The sequence below is a fragment of the Bos javanicus genome, chromosome 11, assembly GCF_032452875.1.
Source record: "Bos javanicus breed banteng chromosome 11, ARS-OSU_banteng_1.0, whole genome shotgun sequence".
Lineage (NCBI taxonomy): Eukaryota > Metazoa > Chordata > Mammalia > Artiodactyla > Bovidae > Bos > Bos javanicus.
In genome coordinates, this window is record NC_083878.1 from 106269161 (window position 1) to 106276693 (window position 7533).

General features: G+C 54.9%; 1 protein-coding gene across 2 annotated transcripts in view; it reads right to left on the bottom strand.

Moving 5' to 3' along the window:
* EXD3 (exonuclease 3'-5' domain containing 3) overlaps window positions 1-7384 on the bottom strand; it is a 78122-nt gene extending 70738 nt beyond the window's left edge. For both annotated transcript variants that reach the window (XM_061434297.1, XM_061434298.1), the window contains exons 1-2: window positions 7308-7384; window positions 3208-3492 (exon numbers count right to left, since the gene is read on the bottom strand). The gene's annotated coding sequence lies outside the window, so the exon portion shown is untranslated. The remainder of the gene's footprint in view (window positions 1-3207; window positions 3493-7307) is intronic.
* Between the last annotated feature and the right edge of the window lie 149 nt (window positions 7385-7533).

A 7533-nucleotide genomic window follows, 5' to 3' on the forward strand; every position in this document is an offset into this window, starting at 1 on the left:
CTGTCGTCCCCTTCTTCTCCTGCCTTCAATTTTTCTAGCATAGGGTCTTTTCCAATGAGTCAGTTCTTTGCATCAGGTGGCCAAAGTATTGGAGCTTCAGCTTCAGCATCAGTCCTTCCAATGAATATTCAGGACTGATTTCATTTAGGATGTACTGGTTTGATCTCCTTGCAGTCCAACGGATTCTCAAGAGTCTTCTCCTACACGGCAGTTCAAAAGCATCAATTCTTTGGAGTTCAGCTTTCCTTATAGTCCAACTCTCACATCCATACATGACTACTGGAAAAACCATAGCTTTGACTAGATGGACCTTTGTCAGCAAAGTAATGTCTCTGCTTTTTAATATGCTGTCCAGGTTGGTCACAGCTTTTCTTCCAAGGAACAAGCGTCTTTTAATTTCACTGCTGCAGTCACTATCTGCAGTGATTTTGGAGCCCCCAAAAATAAAGTCTGTCATTATTTCCATTGTTTCCCCATCTATTTGCCATGAACTGATGGGCCCGGATGCCATGATCTTAGTTTTCTGAATGTTGAGTTTTAAGCCAACTTTTTCACTCTCTTCTTTCACTTTCATCAAAAGGCTCTTTAGTTCTTCTTCACTTTCTGCCATAAGGGTGGTGTCATCTGCATATCTGAGGTTATTGATATTTCTCCTGGCAATCTTGATTCCAGCTTGTGATTCATCCTGCCTGGCATTTCACATGATGTACTCTTCATAGAAGTTAAATAAGCAGGACGACAATATACCGCCTGACATACTCCTTTCTCAATTTGGAACCAGTCTGCTATTCCATATCCTGTTCTAACTGTTGCTTCTTGACCTGGATACAGGTTTCTCAGGAGGCAGGTAAAGTGGTCTGGTATTCCCATCTCTTTTAAGAATTTTCCCACAGTTTGTTCTGATCCACACAGTCAAAGGCTTTAGCGTAGTCAAAGAAGCAGAAGTAGATGTTTTTCTGGAATTCTCTTGCTTTTTCTATGATCCAGCAGATGTTGGCAATTTGATCTCTGGTTCCTCTGCCTTTTTCGAATCCAGCTTGAACATCTGGAAGTTCTCCATCCATGTACTCTTGAAGCCTAGCTTGGAGAATTTTGAGCATTACTTTGCTGGCATGTGAGATGAGTGCAATTGTGCGGTAGTTTGAACATTCTCTGGCATTGCCTTTCTTTGGGACTCAAGTTGCACGACATGGCCAAAAATTAAAAAAGAACTAGCTTCTGGTTTTACTAATTTTATATCTCCTGATTTAAGTATTTAATTAACTTTTCTCTTTTTTTTCTTCAGATATATATATATTTTCAGATTCTTTTCCAATATAGATTATGAAAAGATATTGAATATAGTTCTCTGTGCTGTACAGTAAATAGATGCTTGGTGTTTATCTGTTTTACATAGAGTTGTGTGTACCCATCAATTCAGAACCCTAACCTATACCCCCTTTCCCCTTGGGTCGTCACAGGTCTGTCATCTACATCTGCGTCTGTTTCTGTTTCACTGGTAAGTTCATTCACGTCATATTTTAGATTCCACATGTAAGAGACATCGTGTGCTGTTGTCTTTGACCTACTTTGCTGCTGCTGCTAAGTCACTGCAGTCGTGTCCGACTCTGTGCAACCCCATAGACGGCAGCCCACCAGGCTCCCCCGTCCCTGGGATTCTCCAGGCAAGAACACTGGAGTGGGTTGCCATTTCTTTCTCCAATGCAGGAAAGTGAAAAGTGAAAGTGAAGTCGCTCAGTCGCGTCCGACCTTCAGCAACCCCATGGACTGCAGCCCACCAGGCTCCTCCCTCCGGGATTCTCCAGGCAAGAGCACTGGAGCGGGTGCCACCGCCTTCTCCGTTGACCTACTTTACTTAGTATGATAATGTCTAGGTCCATCCATGCTGCTGCAAACAGCATCATTTCATTCGAAGTTTTCCTCTATATTAATTCCCCCTGCTTCCTTCCGTTTCTTCTGTTTATTTTTGACTTTGGTGGGGGGGGGGGCTGGTTTGCTCTCCACCAGAGATGAATGCTTTCTGGTTAAATGCAGGCTTCTTGGATTTGCCTTTTGTTGTAACAGCCCTGACGGTCCTCTTCCCTCTGGCTGGCCCTCCTCCCTGGAGGCCCCCAGGCCGGCCCTTCCCTCTGGACTCCAGAAGCCACTGGAGTGGTTCTGGGGCACTGTCCGTCTGGGGCAGCACTCGCTGGCTGCTCTGTTGGCTCCACGTGACGCACACTTCTTCTTTTCAGGCTGTTTCTGGCTCCAGGTTTGTCGCTGCCAGTTCGCATCATGTTTCCTCCCCCTTCCTCACACTCTGGCTTCTCCTGGAGATGGGGCACAACCTGGGGGTGGGCCCTGGCCGCAGAGCTGTCGTGGGCAGGATGCCACATGGCTGTGCAGGGGGCCTGCGAGTGGGAACTGGCTCGGGGAGCAGCAGCAGCGTGGCCTCTGCTCTGAAACTGCATGAGGGGCTCCGTCTGTGAGAGCAGAGACAGGTGAGGAGCCGCCTGCAGGTCCAGGGCACCCGACGCCCGGCTCCCTGGAGACGCAGCCCTTCCCCACAGTGTCCTGCAGGACAGAACTACAAGTTCCCCTGTTTATAGTCTCCTTTCAGCTCCGAACCTCCAGGAGACGAATCCTGAGCCACCTGCGTGCATGGCTGCCCTGGTGTGCAGACTGCCCTGGGTGGGAAGCCCTGCTCGCGTCTGAACGCGCCCCTCCCGGCATGCTGCCTTTCCTTCCATAGGGCTTCCTGGGGGGCGGGACTGGCCCTCAGTATCCAGGTTCTCTGTCGGCGGTCCCTGAGCAGCGGAAGCGGTGGGTGTGCTGAGCCCCCAGGAACTGTGGTCACCCAGCACTGGGTCAAGGGGCTCTCCACGGGCTCGTGTGACGGGCACAGCCTGAGGAACCCAGGCTCCGCGCGGGGACCGTGGACACCAAGTGCCTCTGACATGTGTGAGCCTACATTTATTTTCTGAGAGAAAAATCTTATCTGGCATTTAGCTTTTTTCTTGGACATGCCCATTGTTTAAAAAGGGGAAAAACAAACAAAAACAAACAAACAAAAAAAACCCCAACCACTTGTATTGGGCTAAAATCAATTCCCAAATATCCAAAACTCCTGCCCATTTGGTTGACCCCTGAGCTCCAGAATTAACCAGCTATTAAGTTTCTTGGGAAGCAAGTTCCAGCGCTAAGCTGGCCTCTGAGCTGAGTCCTTACCTCAGGAACCGGTTCCCTCTCCCGGGCTCCCTCCGGCGTGTGTTCCCTCACACACTCACGTGTGAGCTGTGTGCTCCAAACGGTCTCAGCAGTGCTGGTGACGTGAGTGGCCGGGAGCTCTCACGGCCAGAGGTGGAACAGTGTCCTGACGGAAGCTGCTCCCAACACCTCCACTGCTGCTGGGAAGTAGATTTTAGCTCAGACACAATCAAGTGTTTCTGAACCACCTTCTTCAGAGCTGGAAGAACCTTAGCAGTCACTGAATCACTCCAACTTTCAGAGTATCTGTAAAACAGAAAAACTTGTAATTGAAACCTTCTTAAGGATTTTTTTAATTAAACATTTCATTTTGAGATGACTATAGATATGCATGTACTTGTAAGAAATAATAAAGAGACGTCCCATGTACCTTTCACCCCAAATCACAAGCAGGGCGTTGTGTGGATTAGAGGAGAGCCAGAGCACGGCAGTGCCACGGAGCGCTCGCTGCCCTCTGCAGTCGCCCCAAGGCCCTGATCTGCGAGCGGCCCTGGCAACGCTGGTCGCATCTCCGTTCATACCGTCTGTCATTTCAGGAAAGTTGCACGGATGGAACCACACAGTCTGGCCTCTGTGCATCTGCGCTCACTTGGCACACTCCCCTAAGACACACACGAGTCGCTGTGTGCGCCCAGGGCCCAACCCTTTTGCAGAGTGGGCTCCTGTGGTGTGGACGCAGGGGCTGCTTGGCTAGCACCCCCAAGGGCATCTAGTCTGCTTCCAGCTCTGGGTCATGAGGAGGCAGAGCTGCAGCACCACAGGGGCAGGCACCACGATGTCACTTCTTTCATCTTCATTTTTTGGGGGCCATGCCTCAGAGCATGTGGTTTTTCAGTTCCTGGACCAGGCATTGAACCTGTGCTCCCTGCATTGGACGTGTGGAGTCTTAACCACTGGCCTTCCAGGGAAGTCCCTTTTTTCATTCTTTTATTGTGAAAATAGAAAAACACAAGATTAGTGGGCACAGAGGACAGCCAGACGGTAATTCAAGGGACCTGGGGGAGCAGGTGCCCAGAGGAGGTGGAAGGGGCAGGGAACACAGGAGACCCAAAGGACATGTGTCCCAGAGGCCAGGCACCGAGGAGGGATGAGTCAAAGGAGGCCGCCAGAAACCCCGACAGGAGTTTGGGCAGCACCCCGGCAGGATCAAGAATAAAAAGCATTATGGAAAGACAGTCAAAGAGCTACGCCGAATGACCGCCTGACCCAGCAAAGCCACTCCTGAGGGTGCACCCAAGAGCACAGAGAACACAAGGCCACAGAAACACCCACAGTATGTGACTCACAAGAGCCAGACAGCGGGGCCCCTTGGAGTGCCCCAGCGGGGGTCCGTTTGATCAACAAAATGGGTCCGTCCACACAATGGAAATGACTCAGCCTGAAAAGGAACGAAGCACTGACCCTCCTGCACTGTGTGCAGACCTCAAGCACATGATGCTGAGGGGGAGATGCCAGATAGAAATCTACATGCTTTGTGATTGTGTTTATGTGAATAGTCCAGAAGAGGTGAATCCAGACACTGGATGACTGGTTGCCTCAGGCAGGGATGACGGGGGGGGCGGGGGGTGGGGTGGGGGTGGGGGGGTGGTGGTGCTGCAGTGGGGGATGCATTAGGGGCGATGGTGGCACAGCTCTGTGAATCTGACAAAAACACAGAATTGTACATTTTAAAATGAGCTGTATGATTTGTGAAGCACATCTCAGTATCTAAAAATCACCCAGCAAAGGAAACGGAGACGCTAAATCCTGCCGATTCTTAAAAGGAGTCTGGCTGTAAAGGAGCAAGGAGACACGTGGGCTGAGGGCGGGGGCTTTCTGTTCAAGGTGGGAAGAAACACAGGACATCCGTATAGAGGGGAAATGACACCTGGGGGGAGCGCCCCCGGGGACACACTGGGGACGGGGTAGTGCTCCGAGGGAGCAGGCACGTTCTCAGGGAGGAGGCAGATCTGGGGTGCAGGCACCGGGGATCCCTTCCAGCTGGGAGGCAGGATGGGTAGAGGTGAGGCCAAGGAGGGAAGGGAAGAAACTGGGCCGGGGAGGGGCGAGCTCCCAGGGCATGAGCCACGTGACCCACCTGAGGCTTGAGGTTACTGTGGACAGAGACAGGCCAGTGGGGCCAGGCTTCTCCTGCTGAGACAGAGGGACCAGGACCTGGACAAGAGTTTGGGGGGCGCTCCTTGGAAGAAAAGTTATGACCAACCTAGACAGCATATTACTTTGCCAACAGAGACATTACTTTGCCAACAAAGGTCTGTCTAGTCAAAGCTATGGTTTTTCCAGTGGTCATGTATGGATGTGAGAGTTGGACTATAAAGAAAGGTGAGCACCGAAGAACTGATGCTTTTGAACTGTGGTGTTGCAGAAGACTCTTGAGAGCCCCTTGGACGGCAAGGAGAGCAAACCACTCAATCCTAAAGGAAATCAGTCCTGAATATTCATTGAAAGGACTGATGCTGAAGCTGAAACTCTAATACTTTGGCCACCTGATGTGAAGAACTGACTCATTGGAAAATACCCTGATTCTGGGAAAGATTGAAGGCAGGAGGAGAAGGGGAAGAGGAAGAGATGGTTGGATGGCATCACCGACTCGATGGACATGAGTTTGAGCAAGCTCCGGGAGTTGGTGATGGACAGGGAAGCCTGGCATGCTGCAGTCCATGGGGTTGCAGAGAGTCGGACACAATTTAGCAACTGAAGTGAACTGAACTGGTCGGTGGGGGCTTGGTGGGTAGAGGGCATGAGCTGCAAGGACAGGTGTGGGTGGGGGGCTGCAGGAAGGAGGAGGCCCAAGTGGGCGGGTGGGAGGGTGCAGCTGAGCTCAGGGACCCTCAGGGCTGCAAGGGTCCTGAGGCTGTACCAGGCAGGACGGTGGGAGGCCTGGGGCTGGGAGGTCTGGTCTGAGGAAGGGAGCGTCCACACGGGAATTCGGGGAGGAGAGAAGCACGTGAGAAGTGGGGGCTCTGCCCAGCTCCACACCAACAGTTTGGGAACCTCAGTGCCCCACTGGTGAGAGGGCAGCCTCCTCGGGGGCGCACGGCCCAGGAGGGCTTCCCAGTCGACAAGCATCGTCTCGCAGCCCTGTTGGCTTGTCCTCAGTGACTTCGGTCCTCAGGGAAGGAAGCAGAGTCACAGCCCCAACTGAGCAGGGAGGGTGGCCAAAGTCGGAGGCAGGTGGCTCTCTGCCAGCCGCCCAGGACACACACCTCCCCGGACCCTGGAGGATGCTCAGGCATAAGGGCAGAGCCTGTGTCCGGCAGAGTTTCCAGGGTTCGTGCAGTGATGGGAACGTTTCTGCGCCAGCATCGAAAGGCCGCGGTGCCCAGGTGTTTGGTCAAAGAGTCACATGTTGCAGTGAAAGCATTTTTCAGATGAGATTAACATTTAAAACAGTAGACAAAGCGATAGGAAGCAGACCCTCCGTGGCAGGGGTGAAAGGGCGAAGACAGGCCCCTGAGGAGGGACGCTGCGGCTCTCCCAGCCTGTGGGCGCCTCAGACAGATGCAGCCCCCACAGCTGCCGGAGCGCGTCCTCCCCGCCGGCCACCCTCTGTGAAGGCCCTGGGGCACCGTGGGGCTGAGAGAGCCGCGTGAGACGCAGAGGGAGCCCCGCGGGACGCGAGCGGCGCCGGGCGGCCGGGCACCCGCAGGGCCCCGCCTCCGCCGGGACAGAGCCCCAGCGCCCCGAGGGCGGCCCGCGTCACCCCGAGGGCGGCCCGCGTCACCCCGAGGGCGGGCGCACAGCCCTGGCGGCTTCCGCTTTCCCTGTGGAGAAGGGGCTTCCGGTGTTCACGGTGTGGCACCGACACAGGGCAGGCTCGGGGCCCTCACGCGTCCCCGCCGGCGGGCCGAGCCCGGCGGGCTGAGGGCCTGACAGACGCCCGCACAGGGTCGTCGGCCCCGGGCCACGGCCAGCTTCCGCGCCGAGCCCCCAGCCGCCCCTCCGGCGCCGACCCGGGGCCCACGGGTGACCCGCCCCCGGCCCCTCCCAGCGGCGCCCGCGTCCAGCGCCGGCCCGCGAGGCCCCAGGATCGCTTCACGGCTCGGCCCCGGGCCTCTTACCTGACACGGCAGGGTCCGCCCGGAACCTTAGCGCGGCCGCGGCAGCGGCGCCAGAGGCGGGCCCGGATGGTTTTCCCCAGCGCACCGAGGCCGACTCCGAACTGTCAGCGGCGGCGGGAAAGCGCCGGCGCGGGAGCTCTGGGCTAAAGTCCAGAAGGGCGGGGCCGACTCGGGGACGGGGACGGGCCTCCAGTGGGGGCGTGGTCAGGAGGGGCGGGGCTTGCGG